Genomic DNA, 24,135 nt, shown 5'->3' on the forward strand with positions numbered 1-24,135 from the left:
TCCTTTCAAGAAGCTTTGACCGACCAGGACGGGTCCAGCAAATCCTCAAAGTCTTCTAATTCTTCTGAGGTAAAGAAATCCAAAATATCTTCGTTGGTTCCACAGACCTCGGAGCCGACAGTCTTGTCCTTTCGGAGCCAGTCCCCGGTTCTGGAACCAGTATCCGAAGTGCTTAAGTCTCCACTCCTGCAGTCTGTACCTCCTTCTATCCACTCATCTCGGTCTTCGGTAAGCCTTTCCGATTTGGATGTGGATCGTGTGGTGCAAAAGCTTTTTCAGGCACTGGCCTTTGCAAAATTTTTATTGGCTTCGACCCAAACGGCTTCAGAAGTGAAGACCGTTTTGCCAACTACTACTCTTCCTCCTCCGAGCTATACCAGCCCTTCATAGCTGGAGGAGTCGGACTTGATCATTGAGCCTTCAGAGCCGGCGCCTGCTCCAGTGTCCTTGGCTCCATTTACTCCGACGTCCTCAGTGCGAATCAAGGAATCTAGGAGCTGACGCTCTCTGGTCAGGTCCGGAAAGGATAGTCGGACCGACTTGTTGGTTCCGACTCTGCCTTTCGGGGCTTTGGCTCGGATGAGCTCTGCTCCTACCTCTGGCTCGAAGCCACTGTCCCGGTACCGGGGGTATTGACGGTTTACTCAGATCTGTCGTTCCCTTCTCATCAGAGCAGAGGTGCCTTCAAAGCCATGAGAAGAGTTATGTCTCCTAAGACATCTTCGACTTCAGGTCCAGCTACCTCCTCCCCAAAAGCACCTGTGTCTGCTTCTGCTTCACAGATCCTTGCCAAGCATAGAGACCCAGAGCCTCAGGAAGCCCCATTGGGTGGCCCCTGCTCTTCCAAGACCTCACCAGAAGCCCCCACTGATGAGGTTCCCAGGAAGAGCATCTGTAAAAGGAAGCATTTAGACTCCCCACAGGATTCCCTCACATCCGATACCAAAGTGGATGAATCAGAAGGGTCCCCATGGTCCCCCTCTGAGGATATCTCATTTGCTGAGATATTAGAAATCCTTCGGCAGAGGGGTGACTGGCAGTCCACCAACCCTACTGAAGATGAGTCAGTTCTCCTGAAGGCTTTTGGATCTCAGCCCTCCACCTCTTGGGTGTCTCCGCCTTTCAATGAAGTTATGCAGCTGGTCTCACGAAGGGTGTCGGAGTCTCCGGACACCATGGAGCCTGTCCCCAGGAGGCCTAATAAATTTATTTCTGCCCCCCAGGACAAATCTTTTCTTACTAAGAGTGTGCCAGTTGATGCTATGGTGGTGGCGGCAGCCAACAAAAAGGAAATGTTAGAAACTTCCTCCTCTATCCATCCTCCTAACAGAGATTCTAGGATCATGGATAGATATGGGAAGCGCACTTACAGTTCAGCTACTTTTGCACTGCGTTTGCTCAACTATCTAACCCATTTTACTAGACTGCAAAGAGATCTCCTAAAAGAGCTCTGAGATACTCTTCAGGGTACAATAGCTGCAGGAGCTTCAGATAAAGTTGCCTCCCAGCTTGCTACCCTCAACTCTATAGTAAACTCATCCATGCACCTCATCTCATATGCAGCTGATGGAGCGAGCAGGGCGGCGGGTACAGGAATTGCTCTTAGGAGACACTCCTGGATGCGGTAGTGTTCCTTCACTGAGACCTTTAAGTCATCCTTTGTAAATACTGCTTTTGATTGCTCGTCCCTTTTCAGGCCCAAAGTTAAGTAAACTTTGACCAGGTGTGAGCAGGAAGGAAAGACTCTGTCTGCCGTCAGAGTCTGTTTTTCTACCCTTACAAGACCCTACCCCAAGGGTCCAAGGGGAGGAAAGATGTGGTTCCCCAAAAGCCCAAGGAGCCTTTCAGGACACACATGGTGAACCCCCCTCCAGGGGCAGAGGAGGGGCAATAATGGAAGATGCTGCCCTCATGGCAGAGGGGTCCGCAAAACCAGGGAGACAGAGATCAATTATTTGGGAAGCCCTACCAGCGCTCCTGAAAGGAGGCTCGACTGTCCTACTCTGGAGGCAGTCGAGGGTCGCTTGTATCCAGACGCCTGGCTCAAAACTATAAACGACAACAGGTTACAAAGTATCATTTCCAGAGGATATTTCATTCCTTTCGTCACACCCCCTCCATTGACAAGAAAAATCCCGGATGTTCCATCCAGTTACAGGGAACAGGCAACAATAGAGGTCCGATTGTTGCTAACAAAAAGAGTCACCCAACTAGTCCCAGCAGACCAGATAGGATCCAGAATTTACTCAAGATTCTTTTTAGTTCCAAAAAGGACAGGGGACTGGAGACCTATATTGGACCTCAACAGACTAAACAGATCTGTCAAGAAAGAGAAGTTCCGGATGGTCATGCTTCAGTCGATACTTCCCTTTTTAGGGAAAGACAATTGGATGTGCTCGATAGATCTTCAGGATGCGTACTACCACATAAAAATGGCCAGACCATCCAGCGCTCATCTGCGCTTCCGGCTGTGAGCCAATCATTACCAGTTTCGAGCCCTGCCCTTTGGTCTCACTACAGCCTCCAGAGTGTTCACCAAATGCATGGCAGTGGTCACGGCTCACCTGAGATGTTGAGGATTCTAGGTGTTTCTGTACCTAGACGATTGACTCCTCACCACCGCCACCACCAGGCATCAACTCATACAAGCCAGGGACACCACTCTTTCCCTCTACAGTCAGCTGGGCATTACAATAAAGTCAGGAAAATCTGCCTTGTCTCCATCGCAACATACCGTTTTTATTGGAGCAGAATTGGACACCATTATCACCACTCTGAGACTTCCAGCAGAAAGAGTCTTACTACTCCATTAGCAGGTCCACAATATCATATCCAAAAACAAAGCTCCAGCATCAGAAGTACTAAAATTGTTAGGTTTGATGGCAGCTGCAGTATTAGCCATACCATTGGGTCTCATGCACATGTGGATTTTACAATGGCTGTTGTTCACTCAATGGTCTTACCAAGAGCTCCCAATGTCTCATCTTATAATCATCATGAACACATGCAAAAAGGATCTTCGGTGGTGGTTGACCTCTCTTCATGTTACGATAGGTCATCCTTTTTTTTCTACCCCCACCAGTGGCCACATTGACCACGGATGCTTCACTGATAGGGTGGGGGGACATTTTCAGGAAAGAACAGCCCAAGGCACATGGACTGATCGAGACACATCTGCATATCAATGTCCTAGAGATGAGAGCAGTACTTTTAGCTCTGCAGTACTTCCAGGACTCTCTTCCTCTGTGTACAATTGCACTTCAGACAGACAACATGTCGGTGGTATGGTACTTGAACAAACAAGGAGGAACCAGGTCCTACCCACTTTATGAGGCCCTAAGAGTATGGCAATGGGCTACATCCACCCAGCGCTTTCTGTTAGCAATGCACATCCGGGGAAATCCAACGTGATAGCAGACAAGCTGAGCAGAGCAATTTTGTTGCCTCACAAGTGGTCCCTCAAGAAAGAAATAGACAGGATATTCTGCAGGTGGGGCCAGCCTTGTTGCGACCTTTTTGCCAACCAGATGAACACGAAATGCAGAAGCTACTTTGACCTGATTTCCCCCTCTGGGAGTAGCCCCAAGGGATTCACTTGTACACGATTGGCCTCTGAGTCTCCTCTATGCATTCCCACCAATTCCGTTGATACCCAAAGTACTACAGAAAGCAAAAGCCCTGGGAAGAATCATTATTCTAATAGCCCCTCATTGGCCTCATCATATTTGGTTCCCCTTCCTTCAACTTCATCACTTGGATTCTGGACCCAGTTCCAGATCTTCTGATGCACTCGTCAGGGAAACTTCATCCCTCTCTTCAGTCCCTGAAGCTGACAGCTTGGCTGCTCCAATTCTCATCATAGCCAGGTTCCATAACCTTTCTAATGAGATGCAGCAAATTCTAATATCCTCTCATAAATCCTCTATGAGGAAGCTATACCTTAGCAAATGGAAAAATTTTTCTATATGGGCCTCTCAAAACAACATTGATCCCTACCTATCCTCTATGGCTTCTATACTAGAGTTCTTGGCCATGATTTTCAGCAAAGGAGCTGCAGCAGCAACAGTTCGGGTTCAGCTTGCTGCTATCTCTAATTTTCACCTTGGATTTGAAGGATTGAGCATAATGTCACACAAACTATCCAAAGCCTTTCTCAAAGGGATCTTTCATCTCAGACCACCTGTGAAATCTCCGTATACTCCATGGAATCTAAATTTTATGCTTTCTCACATTATTCTCCTTCCATTTGAACCAGCTTCCTCATGTGATCTGAAGTATTTGTCATGGAAGACTGCCTTTTTAATAGCTATCACTTCTGCCCCCAGAGTGTCAGAACTTCAAGCCTTGTCCATTAAGCCTCCTTATTTGATTTTTCATGCTGACAGTTTCACTTCAAACTAATCCCTCCTTTTTGCCTTAAGTTTGTACTGACGCTAACCTTAACCAAATTATTGATTTGCCAGTGTTCTTCCCCAATCACTCCAACAACTTAGAGTATATGCTGCACAAGCTTGATGTTCATAGACAGCTCAGATTTTACTTGGATAGAACAAGAGTTCAGGAAATCAGAACAGCTTTTAGTTTCCTTTTCAGATTCCAGAAAAGGTATGCCAGTTTCAAAAACAACTCTAAGTGGTTATCTGATTGTATCACATTTGTTTATTCAGCTGCTAATATGCCCTTACAACAAAAAATTAAGGCTCATTCTACCAGAGCAGTGTCTACATCCTCTGCTTTTTCTGCTAGACTTCCTATAGATAACATTTGTGCAGCAGCCACTTGGCCAAGACCTCATACCTTTATCTCTCATTACAAAGTTGACAGGGCCTCCTTTGGGTCTACTGTCCTGAAAAACATACTCCCGTGAGCCACCCAAAATAGACAGTGCTTGGGATGCTACCCATCTGTAAGAATGAATGGCTAGATAGAACAACTTTACATAAAGAAGTTATGTACTTACCATAACGTTCCATGCATGTTGTTCATCTCACCTTCATTCTTACTTCCCACCCCCTCCAGGGTTTTTTGAAGATCGAGATGCTGGATTCTTCCTGGTTGCTCATCCCTTCTATAGCTTTCTCCTATAGAGTGATAGAATGACATATGGTATTATACTCAGCAAACAAGATCTGAGGTAACTCTAGGTGCATCATGAGCTATCTGAAGACCAAGAGCTACCATGGGATAGGGACTCGAGCTATCTGAAGACCTCAAGCTTGTAGTAGGCCGACTAACCCATCTGTAAGAATGAAGGCGAGATGAACAAAAAACAAAAATGTCACCAAGCCAAATAACCAAAATCCACGACCAGAGAAGCAAAACAGCAGCAAAATGGTGCATAAAAACAACATCCTTTATTTCAGATAATCCACAAACAAACGTAGCACAAGCGCTTTCACCCAGACAATTCTGAACTTTTTCAAGTGATGCCATACCATTTAGCAACACACCTTATATATTATGTCAGTCATATCATTAATTGAAAATGCCTGCTATTAATTGAACATTTAAAAGAACCTTTACATATTTGAGTGCAAATACAATGTATTAAAAACTAACTTACATCTAAATGTCCTTCCTAAGCTGGAAATTAAACAATATTACATTTTGTGCTTTTAATAAATGATCAAATTTGTTAAAAACCAGTATATATATATATATATATATATATATATATATATATATATATATATATACTGTTATCTGTATAAAATTGTTAAAAGTATACAAAATAGTGTTCTTAAAATATAAATACACCTAGGTTGCCTAAAAAATATATTATAATGCTAAAACCCCTCATCAAGTGTTCATTTCATTGGGGTCAGCAAATAGGCACATTTGTTTTCTATTATTATTTAAAAACATCAATTATTTGTTAGTTAATATAAAAAAATCACCAAGTATAAAGTAAAAAGCAAAGGTAGTTATTAAATAATTAATACATATATCCCCATCAAAATGAATGGTTATGAAGGCGAGATGAACAACTCACATGGAACTTTATGGTAAGTACATAACTTTTTTCTCACCCCTCTAGCTAGGACTGCCATTGCCCGTACCCATCTGCTTTCAACTCTACTCTATGCCCCACCAGTACTCACTAACTTGAACAAAACTTATTTCTGCAAACTCCCTAGCTGCTACAATCAAATTGCCAGGTTTGCCACAGGAACTCCCTACAGAACACATCATTGACAAAACCTAAACCTCTTAGGATGGCTAGAACTCCCAGGCTAATTCAGTATAATCAGCTTACTGTAGCATTCAAGGTTATTAACCATCCAGAAAAAACGCCCTCCCTTAAAAACATTATCCATCCCTACAAAAATGCTAGGCCAACAAAACTTTTGGATGCTATGTACTCCAATCTCGCCTACATTCTTACCCGTGAGTTTGGAGCCGAATATCGGCTCCGACTCGGCCAAACTTTTCTAGCTCAAAGTCTTCTATTGGCTGGGCTAAGCAGGTATCCCATGCTGCACTGCTTCATATCCCCAGATCTCGTTTGCCGGTCGTGTAGCTCGGACATGGTCTCGCTCTTGGCTGTGGCTAAGTACCCTTTTTTCTTGTTATTTGAAAAAACTACTTATAAACAAAAAGCTATTTCATAGCTATTGTCTAATTGGTGTTGTATTTGGTTTCGATATTGTGTTTGTGGTATCCCACTAACTGTTCTCTCGGGCTAGGCCCATTTCAGTTAGAGGACCTAGTCCCCTTGTCCTGTGTTATTCTCGCTAAACCGTTTAAGTTAGAGGTTTTAGTTTCGGTTTCCCCTTTGTATTCGTGGTCATAAAACCATTTTAGTTAGAGGTTTTTGGCCTTTATTGTCTTGGTGCGTGTTCCTTCTGAGGTTTGTGTGTGTGCTGTGCAGTTTACAAAACTTGTTCCCGCTTTTTGTGGTGTTGCGTGTCTGTGTCCTTTCTTGTCAGACAGTGACTTGTGCTGTGTTGGTTTTTTGTGATTGCTTGTTGAAAGATGTCCAAAGATTCCAAATAGCACAAACCTTCGGGTTTTAAAAAGTGTTCTAAGTGTGGTTACAAGATGTTCATCATGGATGGGCATTCGATTTGTGTTTATTGCCTGGGAGCCATCCATATGCAGGAGTCCTGCAGCTTCTGCCATGCCTTTAGTCCGAGAGTGCTCCAAGAAAGAAGGAATAAGCTGATTTTAAAGGGACTCTTGAAACCCTCTTTCGAAGAGGCCATGGATTCTTCTCCCAGTTCTAAATCTAAGTCCTCTAAGTCAAAAAAGAGATCTCCGGCTCCTTCAGTTTCCTCGGAGCCACCGGAGAAAGTCACAAAACTTGCTTCGACCTCCTCGGCTCCACTGTCCTTGGGGCCGCAGGAAGTGTCAGTGTTGATGGAACCGGCGTTGGCTCCAATTATTTTGGAACCTTGCCCAGTCTTAGACCAGTTTCACCTGAGAGGAGATCGCGATCTCCCTCCCTGTCCTCCAAATCCTCCAGGACTCTTTCTGATGTGGATGTTGATAGGGTGGTGCAGAGGCTCCTCCAGTCACCGGTTTTGGCAAAATTGTTTTCGGCTCCGGCCCAGTCGGCTCCGGAGCCCATCTCGACACCTTCTTCGATCATTCTTCCTCCAAGTGCATCTCTGTCTTTTGGAGCCAGAGTGTTCCACACCGTGTGATGTTCCTAGGTCTGTTCCGATGGCTCCTCCGGGCCTATCTGTACCGACGTCGGCTCTGACCCCGTCGGCTCCATCCATGGGGTTCGGGACTCGGGATTCTTCTGTCCGGCCTGAGGGGAACATCTCTGGACATATTTCGGTTCCGAGTCTTCTGCTCGGTGCCTCGGCTCGAGGAACCCTGACTCCTGTCATGGTCTCAGAGGCTGGCCGGTGCTCAGACTCGGGGGGGGGTGCTGCCTTTGAGGCCATGCGGATTGCGCTAGCCAGATAAATCATCAGCTACATCATGCGGGTCGGTCATTCTGTCCCCCACCACTCCGGTGAGAGCCTCTGATCACCACCTATCCGTAGACAGCGGACCACCAAGGCCTAGGGATACCCCCACGAGTGGTCCCCGAGTTTCTGAGGGCCCTTCAGAGTTCGTGCCTGAGGAACCCCCTAGAAAGAAAATGTGCAAGAGGAAGTACATAGACTCCCAGGATGAGTCTCTCACCTCTGATGCTGACCTCAAGGAATCGGAGTGGTCCCCCAGGTCATCCTCTGATGATGTTTCCTTCTCCGACATCCTGGAGATACTGAAACAAAGAGGTGACTGGCCGTCCAAAGCCCCCTCTGAGGAGGAGTCGGTCTTCCTTAAGGCCTTCGGTGCTCAGCCCTCTGCCTCCTGGGTGACCCCACCCTTCGAGCTCCTGGATTTAATTTGTTGGAGGGTGTGGGAAAACCCTGATTCTGTGGAACCCGTACCCAGGCGTCCCAACAAGTTTCTTTCTGCTCCCCTGGGTAAGGAGTTCCTGTCCAAAGGAGTCCCTGTGGATGCCATGGTGGTGGCGGTGGCCACTCAGAAGGAAGTAGCAGAGACTTCTTCCTCCGTCCATCCTCCTAACAAGGAGTCTAGGACCATGGACTGGTACGGGAAGCGTACCCTCTGTCAGCAACCTTTACCTTACGGTCGCTGAACTATCTGTCTAATTTTACTCGGCTCCAGAGAGATCTCCTCAAGGAGTTAGGAGATACTCTTGCAGGTAACGTTCCTGATGTGGTGGCCCAGATGGTTAACACCCAGGTGTCTACCCTAAATTCCATCGTCAACTCTTCCATGCGGCTCATTTCATATGCAGCTGATGGAGCGAGTAGGGCAGCAAGCTCAGGAGTCGCTCTTAGATGGCAAGCCTGGATGCACCTTTGTCATTTCGCGGAGGCCTTCAAGTCTTCTTTCACTGATGCCCCCTTTGATGGTTCTTCTTTGTTCAGAACCAAAGTGAAAGACACCCTCACCAGGTGCGAACAAGAGGGAAATACCCTGTCTGCTGTAGGGGTCTATTTTTCCCTTCCCTCTAGGCCTTACCCCAAGGACCAGAGGGGAGGGAGGATGTGGTTCAAAAAATCACAGCGGTTTTTTCTTGCCGCAAAAGGTGAGTCCCCCTTCAGAGGCAGAGGAGGGGGAGGTTATTCAGGGAGACGCCGCCCTAGAGGCCAAGGGTGCCCCCGCATTTTGGGAGACCGTGATTCCTTTTGTGGCTCTCCCTACTCTCATTCCTGAGGGAATGCCCGGCTGTGCTTATTCAGAGCCAGTCGGGGGTCGAATATCGTTATATCCGGAAGCCTGGAAAAGCATCACCCAGGACCGATGGGTATTATGAATAATTCCCGGAGGTTATGTCATTCCTTTTACATCAGACCCCCCCTTCAGTCAGGAAAATCCCGGATGTTCCACCCATTCAAAGGGATCAAGCAGCCTCAGAGGTTTCAAAGCTGCTAGGAAAGGGAGCTATCCAGCATGTCCCCTCAGACCAAGTCGGATTAGAGACTTACTCAAGATTCTTTTTGGTGCTGAAAAGATCTCAGCCGATTGAACAACTATGTACAGAAGTCCAGGTTCCGTATGGTCACACTACAATCGATTCTCCCATTGTTGGGAGAGGAGGTATGGATGTGCTCCATCGACCTCAAGGATGCTTACTACCATGTCAAAATGGACAGGGCATCCAGGAGTCACCTACGCTTCCGGCTGGGAGCCAGTCGTTTCCAGTTTCAAGCCCTGACATTTTGTCTCACCACAGCCCCCATGGTATTCACCAAATGTATGGCGGTGGTGACTGCTCACTTGAGACGTCAAGGATTCCAGGTGTTTCCGTATCTGGATGACTGGCTCCTTACCGCCCCCACCAAGCATCTACTAATCCAAACCAGGGACGCTACCATCACTCTCTGTCAACAGTTGGGCATAACACCAAATTGGGAAAAATATGCCTTATTGCCCTCACAGTCTGTCACCTTTATAGGCGCAGAATTAGACACCGTTTGAATGCGTGCATTTTACCACAGGAAAGGATCAGAGTCTTACAGCAACAGATACACGCCCTGATGCCCCTGAGGAAAGCGAAGGCAAAATGGGTTCTTCAACTCCTGGGGACCATGGCAGCAACATTTATGTCCCTCTAGCAAGACTGCTCACCCCATTTTGCAAACAGGATCTACAGTGACCACGGACGCCTCCCAGATGGGGTGGGGTGGGGCACATTATCTTATCAGATATACCCCAGGGATTACCTCAGTGTCACTGCTCAACAGAGGCACAGCAAAATAATGGGTATAGTTCCCCATACTAAAGGGGTGGCGTAAGCCACAAAACTATGGGCTAGGCTTGTAAATGCCCTCGGGCAGATAGCCTAGTATGAACCTATGAACCTATGAACCTATCTTGGCAGGACAGTCCAAGGCATGTGGCAAGATCACCAGATACATCTGCATATCAACGTCCTAGAGATGAGAGCAGTGCTACTTGCGTTGCAGGCACTTCATAGCTTTCTGCCTATAGGGACGATTGCAATACACTCGGACAACATGTCAGTAGTGTGGTATCTGAACAAGCAAGGGGGAACCAGATCTTATCCCCTGTGCAGAGAGGCCATGCGAGTGTGGCAATGGGCAGTATCTTCCTAACGGTTTCTGGTGGCAACGCACATTCCGGGGAAGTCCAACGTGATAGCAGACAGGCTAAGCAGAGCTATTCTGATGCCTTATGAGAGGTCCCTGAATCGTGTTGTTGCAGGACGAATCTTCAGCAGATAGGGTCAGCCTTGCTGCGACCTTTTTGCCAGCCCCCTCAATGCCAAATGCAGCAGCTACTTCACGCTGATCCCCCCACAGGGGGAGTCACCCAGGGACGCTCTAGTTCACAATTGGCCCTCCGGTCTGCTTTATGCTTTCCCTCCGTTTCCCTTGCTATCAAAAGTGATTCAGAAAGCACAATCCTTGGGAAGCAGAATGATTCTGACTGCTCCACACTGGCCTCATCAAGTCTGATTTCCCTTTATCCAGCCCTACATTGTGGACACTCCTTGGATTCTGGACCCACAACCAGATTTACTGACACACATGTCGGGACAGTTCCACCCCTCTCTGATGACCCTCCGGTTGACAGCCTGGCTACTCCACTTCCATCATTAGGTAGGCTTCATCATTTTTCACCGTAGTTCACATTTTATCTTCCTCTCATAAGCCCCCCACTAGGAAGATTTATTCTAGCAAATGGAGGAGGTTTTCTATTTGGGCGCATACCCAAGGAATTGATCCTTACACAGCCCCGATTGCTTCAGTCTTGGGGTTTTTGTCTATGCTTTTCCATCAGGGTTCCACGTCAGCTACCATAAAAGTTCAATTGGCAGTGATTTCTAACTTTCATGTTGCTAATGAGCCTAGTCTGATGGCTCACATACTCTGTAAGGCTTTCCTGAAGGGTACTCTATTACTCCGTCCTCTGGTCACCGAACCTATCATGCCCTGGGATCTGAATTTTGTTTTACAAGCCCTTACTTCACCACCTTTTGAGCCTGCAGCTACCTGTGATTTGAAATTCTTGACCTGGAAAACAGCCTTTTTAATAGCAATCACTTCAGCCAGGCAAGTTTCAGAGATTCAAGCCATTTCTATCAAACCTCCATACTTGATCTTCCATAAGGACAGGGTTTCTCTTAGACCAAACCCTTCTTTTCTTCCTAAAGTGGCGTCCGTATCTAATCTTAATCAATCTATTGAGTTGCCTGTATTCTTTCCTCATTTTTCAAACAAGGCAGAATTTAAATTTCATCAATTGGATGTACACAGACAGTTACGTTTCTATCTGCACCGAACAAAAGACATCTGAAAGTCTGATCAACTATTTGTCTCCTTTTCGGAAAACAAAATTGGGTCCCTTGTCTCCAAAATCACCCTATCCAGATGGATATCCAGTTGCATCTCTTTCGCCTACTCCGCAGGAGGAAAAGACCTACCGTTTCCGGTCAAGGCTCACTCTACTTGGGCTGTTTCTACATCTACAGCCTATCAAGCCAGATTGTCGATGGATGATATATGTGCTGCAGCTACTTGGGCTTCTCCTCACACATTTGTTACTCATTACAAATTGGACGTGGTATCTAGGGATAGGTCGTCCTTTGGTTCCACAGTACTCGGGAGTATTTTCCTATGAGCCACCCAGGATGTAGGTGCTAGGGACGCTGTCCCACGGGTAAGAATGTAGGCGAGATTGGACTACATAACATTAAGAAGTTATGTACTCACCATAACGTTCGATGTATGTAGTCCATCTCGCCTCACATTCTTACTTGCCCTCCCACCTTCCCTCTTCCTGGAGGATCTGGAGGTTAGGTTTCTATTTACAGAGTTCCCTTCACCTTTAGCTTATTCTTTTTTACCTGGATGTTGTTATGCATGGGTTATGAATGAGTGTTCGCAGAAAACTAGATCTGGGTATATGGAGCAGTACAGCATGGGATACCTGCTTAGCCCTGCCAATAGAAGACTTCGAGCTAGAAAAGTTTGGCCAAGTCGGATCCGATATTCGGCTCCGAACCCATGGGTAAGAATGTGAGGCTAGATGCACTACATACATCGAACGTTATGGTGAGTACATAACTTCTTGTTCAATCTGTTAAAGTTATCAACCTATCTGGAGAGTCTTTTTATTTGCAAATTCAGTAGGCAAAACCTGGAATTCGCCGCCATCTGACATTACTCTGAACTCCTCCCTTAATCAGTTAAAAAAAAATCTAACCCAGTATTTTAAAACTCGCTGGTTATGTCCTTGCTCTAACCCTCACTAAAGACTAATCTACTTGCATAGCCCTGCAATTTTTTATTCACAATGACTTACCTCTTACACTAAAAGGTTTGAAAAGAGAAACTGTAACATCTCTGCAGATAATCTGAATATAGCTGCACCTATAGGTTTGATAAGAGAAACTGTAACATTTGTATATATTTCTGAATATAAACTGTATTCTTCATAGGCTTGAAATGTGAGACTGTAACTTGTATGTTACTACAATATGTTTGTGCATATACTGTAACTTGCTTGTCTTTATCTGTTTGTAAGTTTGGAGCTTTTCTCCCCGGGCCTCCGCTGAAAATGGACATGTATCCAGTCAGACTATCCCAGTCAACAAATGTAAAATAAAATAAATAAATAGCAGTAGTTTTAATGTAAGTACATGCTAGTGTATTCCTCTTCCCTTGACAGTAGCCAGTTACTACCACAAATCTACCGTTGGTATCTCTTTTTTTCCCTTCTGCCACTATTGGTGCCCCTTTAGTATAAGTAGTCCCCTTTTTTTGTCCCTGGTGTTCTGCTGAATAATCATCTTTAAATCCTTTCTTTATCAAATTCACATGCTTTCTACTTTCAAAATGTGTCTCTTGTAGCATGGCTATTTGTACTGTGCATTTCTTAGTATAATTAAATACCCCTTAACCTGTTTTGTTTGTACCTGTGAGGCAGTTCATGTTCCAAAACAATGAGGACAGTGCAACTGTTATGATAAGAACTTATTCTCACCCATTATAATAGCTTTTTAATTGTCTATTTCCAGCTTTTTTGTTACGTGCAGCCACTAATGTTGACAGGTTGATACTTTATGCCATTGTCAGATGGTGATAACAAACCCTGTCATATTTTAAATTACTTTTTTAATGAAATCCATCAAAGAAAAACACCTTCAGAACACCCCCATTAGCCCATTAACTTAAAAGAAACGCGCACAACTGTGTACATCTTCAAATAATTTAGTTCAAGCCCCCTGACAGGAACAGTAAATTTATTATCCATCCCACTGTATTCCTTAAAGCCAGAATACAAAGTGCCTACCTCCTTCCAGTCTGTCTTGTTGTTTTAAAATTAGTTGCTCCTCACTTAAATTTCTAAAGCTTAAGTTACCCCCTCTTTCATATCTAACTGCTTAATGACCACTGTGGCTCTTAGGATATTAACACATTTTTCCATCTTAGCTCTAAAATGTGCAACATCTAGTCTAAGCCCACCAATTATTGGAGAGCCCACACTCTGCCTCTCAGTAGACATCTTGAGTTAGTGCTTCTCTGTCTCTCCTAGTGAGAGGAGGAGCATAAGGACATTATTTCCAGCAGACTGCTGATCACCAGAAAGCCTGATAACTTCCTCATAGGTGCCAGCTTGGAATTTGTGCTTATATCTTGCTCCTGGTGAAACAGAGAGCAGAATGCATTGATTCCTGACTGTTTCTGTTTGGGCAGTGAATGTCTCTGTTGGACCTTCCTAATTGGTCTCATTACTATTCAACTCATCTACCAGGAAAAGGCTACAAAAGCCTACAGACACCTGCATCATCTGGGCCAAGACTGTTGATCAAAAAAGAGCCTGTGGCCTGCTTCTCATGTTGGGATTGCTGTTGCTGCTTTGCTTTTGGTGAGAGAAGATGCAAGGGAACATTGTATTACAGAAGCATGAAGCAGTGGTGACCAGCACTAATAGCCAGGGTGAAGCTGTGCTGAGACCAGCACTAGTAGTAGCCAGGCAGTAGCCAATCTGGCAAACCCCTGTCTTCACCATTTTTGACAAAGCTAATTCTTTCTTTCTTTTCCATAAGTACTGCTTGATTAGCTACTGTCTAACCTAACTTCAGGACGTCTCCCTAAATACTTCATCCATAAATCATCAGGATCTATTAGTTTCCCCTCAAGTGTTTGACAGTGCCCTATATAGACACAGACACCTTGAGTTGACATTTTATTGTAAAAAGCACCCTTGAAATTTCACAAATATCTCTATGCATACAGAGCAACTAGTTTGCAGTGACAAGCACTGCCCCAGAGTTGCCAACCTGATACTGCTGACATTATATTCTCACTGCAACCATCTAATCAGTAAAAAGGGCTTGTTGTCATGGATATGAACCTTCCCACTATCTCCTTTACCAGCTTGGTGGATATGGGCAACCTGAAGCAGTGTAGCCAATGCCTTATGTTTACTGACAACCAGCTAATTCTCAAACTGATATGTTATGTGAGAGAAAGAGGTTTACACCATGTCACTGGAGGCGAAGCTCTCATATAAAAGCACTTCTAATTACAATGAGGTTGATAATAGTGCACACGCTGCTCCCAGTTCAAAGTAGATACATAGACCCACATAGGCACTTAAATGCAACCTTACTAAACTCCAGAGACCACCTAAACAACATAACAAATACCCTCAGTAGCTCCGGATGCACTTTTTCAAAACATTCAACTCGTCACCCACAGCCACATGTCATGGAGTCTTTCCTTCTAAGCCCATAAGGCAAGCCAGCAAACAATACAACATTGTGGTCATTGGAGACTCCATTGTGAGAGACACTGCTGTCCCTCTCACCAGGTTGAGCAAGGAGAAAGTAACAATCAGTTGCTTATCAGGGGGCCATGATCTGCCACATTACGTAAACACAGGTCATTGGACCACAAGTACCAGTATGACTAATCGTCCATGTGGGTGTAAATGACCTGAGGTGTACCTCCCTAGACTATGTGAGGGCAGACGTCATGGAGCTCTTGGAATATTCATCTCAGGCTGGTATGACCCTAGTATTGAGCAACATGTTGCCTTTTCTAAGGATAATGCCACAATACAAATAGAAGATAACCAACTTTTAATTGGCTTAGTTTCTGGTGTCATTCTAAGGGGATGCAATATTTGTCAGTATGAAAGGAGATGTCAATGGATCAAGATGCTCTGCCAGGGATGGTCTTCAACTCTTGCCTGTAGGCTTTTGAATATTAGCTAAAATATTGTCCTCCCATGTAGTGCTTTTTTTAGGCAATGCCAAAGTGAAAGTACTTCTGACATAGCAAATCAAAACCAAGAATATCTAAAGGTGTGTTACTGCTGAATGCTAGGAATCTAAACAAGAAGCTTCACTCTCTGTAAGGTCCTTTCACTGTAGAGAATGCTGATGTCCTGTGCTATTTAAAGCTGTGATGAGCACACCATCAGTGCAAGGCTATAATGCCTTCTGCACATTTAGACCATTTATTACACAGGAACTAAAGGTGGAAGTGTCTTGATTCACACCAGACATTAATATGCCTCAAGACTGGTCACACAGGCTGTGCACTTGAGCTTTTCCATAGGATGATAGGATCATAGGAAGTTACTAGGCTATTAGCCCTGAGGCCCTTATAAGCCTAGCCAAGAGTTCATCCCATGTTTAGACTAAGTCAGCACCCAAAGACCCTGTCCAGCAGGGACACAGGTAGAACCCCAGGGGTGTATTTTCTATTTCCCATCCAGATATCCAGGTTGCGCTTAAAAGGGATAAATAAATTGTTAATCGTAGACAATTACCCTGTGTCCGAATCAAACCCTGCACCTTGTGTGTGTAAGGTAAACATCGTAACCATTATGCCAGCCTCCCAACCTAAAGATGTGGATACTGCCAGATTCAAACCATCAACATCATCCATGTTAATGTCCCTATCTCATTGAGCCACACCAGCCACCAAATCACTATAGGTAAAATCCCATACCCCTTCCTTAAAAGCTGTAGCTCCCTCTCTTTGATGCAGGAAACCCGTAACGTGTATTTAAACTTATTGGAAACACTAAGCATCCAACCCATTACCATATTCTTGGATGACTTTAATTATCCCACTATTAACTGAAAATCATGTATAACAGTAGACGTGCAGGCACAGATATTCCTGGATTTTGTAAACAGAACCTCCCTGGACCAGATTGTCAGTACACCAACCGGGAGTGCAAACATACTGGATCTGGTCCTTACTAATATTGGAGAGTGCTGTACAACCCCCTAGTGTAATGTATTCTCGGGTAAGATCAGACCACAAAATGGTCTCCTTTGAAGTAGAAATAAAACATGGAACCCCGAATAGCCCTGAAATATTCAGGAACTACTCTAAGGCTAACTTCCTACTATTAAATGATAACTTAGCAAACTTTTAAGCCCCTCATAAACCCTGAGAACACTGCTGCCGATGCGGAACTGTTCACAGAAACCCCATGCAAACATGTTAATAGCTACATAGAGGCAACTGTACCCACCAGGAATATATATATATATATATATATATATATATATATATATATATATATATATATATACTTGTATATATAGAACTAACTCAAACAACAAGCTACTCTTGTGAAATCGCAACATCAGTAGGCTGTATAACAAAAGGAAGAAAATCATGGCAAAAATTAGGAGGTGCAGCACCCAGCAGGATAAAAGCACTCTCAGCTCAGCAGACAGATAGTCTACCAAAACCAAATTTAGAGGAAATTTGGCCTCCCAGGCCAAGGACAACCACAAGGCATTATTTAGCTATGTCTGTAATCTCAGTCAGTTCACAAGTGTGTGCAGAGCTCGTTGTTAATGGAGCTACCTATACGGAGCCAGAAGATGTAGCAAACCTACTGGCTGACATATTCACCTCCAACTTAGTCCCCCCCCCAACCTTCTCTCATGAAATATAACCAAACGTAACCCATCCCTACTACCACTCGGTAACAGATCCTCAATGCTCTCTCTCTCTCCAAGGCCAAGAGCACTGCAGCAATGGGCCCAAACAATATTCTAAATAGCATGAAGCATGACCTGTCTGGCTGTCTGGAATTGCTATTTAACTGTAGCCTCCAGACAACAGCAGCAGTTATCCTTCTGCACACATGTGGGCCAACTCCAGACCTACAAGTCTCATGTAGTCTCATATACAAAGCTATGGAAAGAATTATCATGGAAATAATGACATTGGAAACTTTCAGGCACTGGACCCACGCCAGTCTGGTTTTGTCAAGGGCCAATCATGCCTATTCAACCTGGCCAACTTCTTCGAGAAGGTCAGCAAAGCAATGGATGAGGGCAAAATGGTTCACACTTCCTACCTTGATCTGGCAAAGGCATTTGACACAATACCCTACTTTGGCATTATTGATGAAACTGTGATTGATGCTGAATTGATGTATACTTGATGAAAGATGTTTGGTATAAATCATTGTGTCACCCATTGGATAGCCAGCTGCCTGACAGACAGGAAGTTAGAGCTGGGGAGCCCACCAATTACAAGCCGAGTCCATCAAGGATCAGTTCTGGGACCACTCCTTTTTGTCATTTACTTCCCTAAAGTCAAGGCCAATGTTAAGGGCCTCTGGCTGACTAAATTTGCAGACGATTGGAAATTAGGATTAGTCATGGAATCCCCCACTGAAAAATCTTCTCCAGGAAGAGCTGACACAGACAAACTGGTGTCAGAGCCGTGGAGTAAAACTAAATGCTAAGAAATGCATAAGTTACCAGGGATGGATAACTTCCTAATGGATACTGTCATATTGACAACACACTCCTAAGAGTTGACCTCACACAGACAGTAATATAACCTTTGACCATCATATGTCTACAGTAGTGAGGAAAGTATTCTATGGTGTGCAAATTATAAACAAAGGTATAGCATCTAGGTCCAAGGAAGTCATTATTCCACTGTAGTTGGCATTCATCGGACCTATCATTGAGTACAATACACTGTCCCCCCACCTTAGTATGTACCTAACCAGGCACATCCTTCAGTTGGAATATCCGCATAAGTTGTTTACTAAAAGAATACAGGACATAAGTAACATGTCCTGTGCAAACCTCCTCAAGGCCCTATTCCTGTATTCTGAATCCTAAATGCTGTTGAGAAATCTGTGCATGGAATACAATGCTATTTCAGACTCCACCTGATGGGCCTACTGCATGTCTGTAAAACAAACAGGACCAGAATTACCCAGTCTATAGACTTAATCCATGCATGTTGTATACATAAGACCTGCTTGAGGGACAGGTATGTGTCCCAGAGACTACCCCTTCTCTGGAACAGGCTCCCCATCCTTATGAAGTGGAGTTCCTCTCTAACCCAATTCAAGTGCAGCTTGGACAATTTGATAGAGCACAGGAAATTCATCCCTAGTGTGGCACGTATGTCTCTAATTGACACAGGCAGCCTGTAAATGTTTATCTCCCAGGCCCCTGTTTGTAAATGTTTCCTTTCCCAAGCCCCTGCTTTTACACTTCTCAAGGGTACCAGAAATTGTCAGAGATTTGGGATGCATGACTAAGCATAAAAAGGCCCTTGGTTATTAGCCCAGTACACACCAATGACCCTGTTAACTTAAAACATGATTTTGTCCAGCCTTTCTTCTCTTTACACTGCAATGCATGCATTTCTTAAAACTAACAAAGAAAATAAATAGTACTTGTTTACTTTAAATAAGGTTCCCCTGCACCCTAGTGGCAGGAGTGTGCAGTTTGAACTTGTCTGATTGAAGACTGCTGGAACAGGGCTCAGTTTTGAGCTTTTTTACTGGTTAATTTCGTAATTTGTTTAAATCATTTTGCTCATTTGCGACCGTATATATATATATATATATATATATATATATATATATATATATATATATATATATATATATATAAATTGCACTTTGTTCATCTGCTTTTACTGCATTTGTGTTTCTTCCTACTTTATTACTTTATTTTGCTTTTGCTGCCTGTTCTTAAAAGTACTCAGTTGCATTTATTCTGCAGCATTTATTACTGCTTGTTAGTAGTCTGATTAAATTGTAACTTATTCTAAGCCTTTAGCACTTGGGCTTCAGGCCAGTTGTTTGACATTAAGAAGGTCTGTGGTCTGCACTCTTGTGGGAGGAGAGGGTAGATGCTGCCCTTCTGAGCTGGGAATTTATGGTTAAAGGCTTATTGTGCCTGGTTGTTTGAACTGTTTCTTTCTAAAATTGGTGCACCTTGTTTGCTGTAGCATAGACTAGATTCAGACCTGCTGAATCTAGCTTTGTTTGTATAATTTGAGCACTAATCCAGGCCATCTTTTTTTTTGGAGAAGGTTCCTCTGCACCCTAGTGGCAGGAGTGTGCAGCTGGAGCTTGCCTGATTGAAGACTGCTGGAACACGGCTCAGTTTTGAACGTTTTTATTGTTTAATTGGGTAATTTGTTTAAATCAGTTTGCTCGTTTGCTACTGTTATATTTATAAAAAAAAAAAAAGTTCTAGCTTGTTTTCCTGCCTTTCCTGTTACTAGAGTAGTTCAGATACAGATTTGCTGTATTCAGGACTGTATTGTAGTTTCTGAGTTCCCCAGACCTTTCTGTGTTAGAGGGAAGCCTCTCTGCTTATCAGCGGGAGTGGTAAGCACTGGGTAGCCTATCTACCACAGGAGAAGTGGTTTCTAGCTCCCTTTCAACTTTCTGCTTTAAAAGCCCTTGTTTGTGTGCCGTGCAGCGTCACTAAGCTAAGGTAAACTATTACTTGTGCCAGAAAGTCTGCTGTCCAGTTTTTCCCTTAGATCTTGCTAGTGCTCTTCTCTCTAGCATTTAACTAGCTTATTCGCCATTCTGAGGCAGTGTAGCAACTGCCTCATGTACACAGTCATCCCTCTCCTCTTACCTCCCAACACTCAGACTTGTGGGAGATGCATTTGTATATCCAAACTGAAAGACAGGCACTCTCCAGCCAAGACAGGAATAGCTGGTCAAGAGGAAAAGGTCAACACCTGCACCATACCACATGGAACACATAGCTCTGCAGAACACCCACCATCACAGCTCTCACATAAAAACACAAACCACATGCCCACCTTCGCGGAAGCTCTCAATAGAAATCAACCCAAACAGCAGAGACCTCCAAATCAGAAACTCACTCAACCACCACAACACAGCACAAATCGCAAGACACATAGCTCACCTACACATTGTGCCCCTCAACCTAAGCCCCTAAGGCAAAACAGCTTGCCCAATACACTAGTCATAGGTGACTCGATAATGAGGCACACTGATCTCCCACTCAATAGGTTAAATAAGGAGAAGGCAACAGTCAGCTGTCTGTCGGGTGCCATGATCCGACACATAACACACGCACTCAGGTCACTCCACAACAAGTACAAGTGTGACTTTGTCATCGTCCATGTGGGTGTGAATGGCCTGAGGCGTACTTCCCTGGACTACATGAAAAGAGACATGGAGGAGCTCTTGGATTATGTGGCCCAGGCAGGTATGACCTTAACCCTGAGCAGCATCCTACCATCGCGCAGAATGATAGCACTGTACAAACCGAAAATGATTGACTTCAACAATTGTCTAAGTTTCTGGTGTCATTCGTGGGGGATCCAGTATCCGTCTGCTTGGGATGACATGATTGACAGACCTCGATGCTTTGCCAGAGGTGGCCTGCATCTGTCACCCCTAGGTTTCCGGATACTGGCCAAGTCTCTTGCCACCCCTATAGTGTCTTTTTTAGGTGGTGTTCCAGAGACCAAATTACCACCATAACAGCTATAAATAAATGCAATCTGAGGGTCATGCTGCTCAACGCTAGACGTCTAAATCTCAAGATGCAATCGCTCGAAGCACTCCTCAAAATGGAGAACATCGACATTTGTGCTGTAATGGAGACCTGGTTTAAAGCAGAATAAAGCACCCTTGTGCTACCAGGCTATAACTCATTCCACACCTTTTGGCCCCAGAAAATGGATCGAAGCTCCAAAGGCGGTGGCGTCTCCATATTCATAAAGGATATGCTCACCTCCAGACTAGTAGCCCAGCATAACTCATTGGATGCTTCAGGTACAACTAATAGTGGGTAAGACGACGATTCGGGTTGTAGCCTGCTATAGGTCCCCAACCATGTCTCAAGACTCTCATTCTATGTTCCTAAATCAACTGGGAAAACTACTCCTGCACCAATACACTTGCCCAACATTTCCTGGAATTCATTAATTCCAACGCGCTGGACCAGCTCATTCTTACCCCCGTTAGAGGAAGCATCATCCTTGACCTGGTTATTACTAACATGGGCAACAATTGCTCAACACCAGTAGTCAATTCCTCCCTGGTTAGATCCGATCACAAACTAATTACCATGGAAATCCACATCTCACCCACACCACCACCAAAGGTAACCACCATGAAAAACTTCTCCAAACTGACTTTGGGCTCCTAAAAACAGAGGTGACGAACTTCAAGGCACCCATGCAAATGGAAAATAGGTGCATGACCGCCGAATCATACACCAGTGCACTGTACGAACACGTACATAAATGCATGGAACTAGCCATACCAAACAGAACCAAGACGCTCTCCTCCAAAAAAAAGAAGCTAATCTGGTGGTCCCCTGCCATTAACAAATTCTACAACAGAAGGAAGGAACTGTTGCAGAAAAAGGTGAAGTCCCAAGACTGGAAAAACTCCTTTATTTGCCTCAACAAAAAGTTGAAATCCCTCATCAAAACCTCTAAAGCTAGCTATGAAGGCAGAATTGCGGCAGGCACTAAAAACAACCACAAAGCCTTCTACAGTTATATCAAGAATCACCACAGCAGTACCCAGATTTGCTCTGAGTTACTGTACAATGGTACCTCCTATACTGAGCCAACAGATATTGCCAACATACTGGTCGACAGATTCAGTGCCAACTTTACCCTCCCCCCCAAAGGACCAATCACAATACCGGTTGAATGCCAGGCACCCAGCATTACTGCAACACAGGTTAAAGCTGCATTTTCCAAGGCCAAGAATACAGCTGCCATGGGACCAGACAATATCCCTGGCTGTGTTCTACGTGAACTACAAAGTGAACTGGCACCACACCTGTGTGCCCTGTTCAATCACAGCCTCACCTCTGGCTTTGTCCCTACAGAATGGCGCACTGCTACAGTCATCCCTTTCCATAAAGGGGGAGCGACTACAGACCCTGGGAATTATCGTCCCATTAGCATGATGAGTCTGATATGTAAGGCTATGGAGTGCATCATCATGGACCTAATTAACAAGGATATAGGGAATCTCCAAACTCTGTATTCTATGCAGTTTGGCTTTGTGAAGGGAAGATCATGGCTGCTCAACCTGGTTGACTTCTTTGAGTCAGTCACCAGAGCTGTGGATGAGGGCCAGGCAGTTCATACATCCTACCTCGATCTGGCCAAGGCCTTTGATACCATTCCCCACTCATGAATTATTGATAGACTCACCAAACTAGGCATCAACCCCTATATCACTAGGTGGGTTGCAAATTGACTCACAGATAGAACCCACAGTGTGAAAGTAGCAGACTCCATAATACTGCCGACCAGTCACGAGTTGAGTTTCACAGGGATCAGTCCTGGGTCCTCTCCTGTTTGGCATCTACTTCTCAGACGTCCAGGCCAACATGGAGGGATTCTGGCTGACCAGGTTTGCTGGAGATTGCAAGCTGGGAGACATTATTAACTCCCCAAGTGATGTAGACATCCTACAGAAAGGCCTCACTGAGACCAATGACTGGTGTCAAAACCATGGCCTTAAGCTTAATGCCAAAAAAATGCATCGTCATTCCCTTTGGGAAAAACTCAGTTCCCACTAATTACCACATTTATGGTAGCCCACTGAACACTGAAGGTGTTATAAGAGATCGTGGCACACAGGTTGACAGCAACCTCTCGTTTGACCACCACATTGCCACTGTTGTCAGAAAGTCCTTCTCTGTGGCACATCTCATTACCAAGGGTTTTGCATCCAGGAAGAAAGAGGTCATCATCTTTCTCAACTCTTCCCTTATTAGACCAATCATAGAGTGTAATGCCCCATTTGGCATGTACCTCACTAAACACCTGCAACAGCTGGAAAGGCTGCAAAAGTACCTCACGAAGAGGATCCTAGGCCTTAAACACATGCCGTACATGGACAGACTCAAAAAAGTCCAGCTTTTCTCTGTCTCATATTGTCTATCAAGAGGTGATCTCTGCTTGACTTACAAAGCCATGTCTGACCCAGACCTGTTAGAAATGTTACACCTAAAGAAATTCCAATCCCTACGCACCACATGCTCCAGGGACCTCAGCCTCATTACCACAATCAACAGAACATGCTAGTGGGACAGGTTCACAACCCAGAGACTGCCCATGCTCTGGAGCAGACTTCCCATGCATGTCAAGCAGAGCATCTCACTGGCCCTTTTCAAGAGAAATCTTGATGAGTGGATGGGGAAATAGAAAGTTCACCCCAGGGATCACTCCAGTGGCATAACTTGATAGTGGCACCGGGAACTAACGGCAGCATGATGCCAGGGCACTTCTGTGGGTTAGGCTTGTAAAGGCTCCAGGGCCATTGGCCTAGTACACACCTGTGAACCTATAAATCAATGGCAATAATTTACTAGAT

General features: G+C 44.7%; 1 protein-coding gene across 1 annotated transcript in view; it reads left to right on the forward strand.

The window, feature by feature from the left end:
* Positions 1-24,135, forward strand: part of LOC122815935 (protein ZNF783-like) — a 362,214-nt gene that overhangs the window by 294,504 nt on the left and 43,575 nt on the right. The gene's annotated exons all lie outside the window — the stretch shown is intronic.

The sequence above is a fragment of the Protopterus annectens genome, chromosome 1.part1 (assembly GCF_019279795.1).
Source record: "Protopterus annectens isolate FY-2018-M chromosome 1.part1, PAN1.0, whole genome shotgun sequence".
NCBI lineage: Eukaryota > Metazoa > Chordata > Ceratodontiformes > Protopteridae > Protopterus > Protopterus annectens.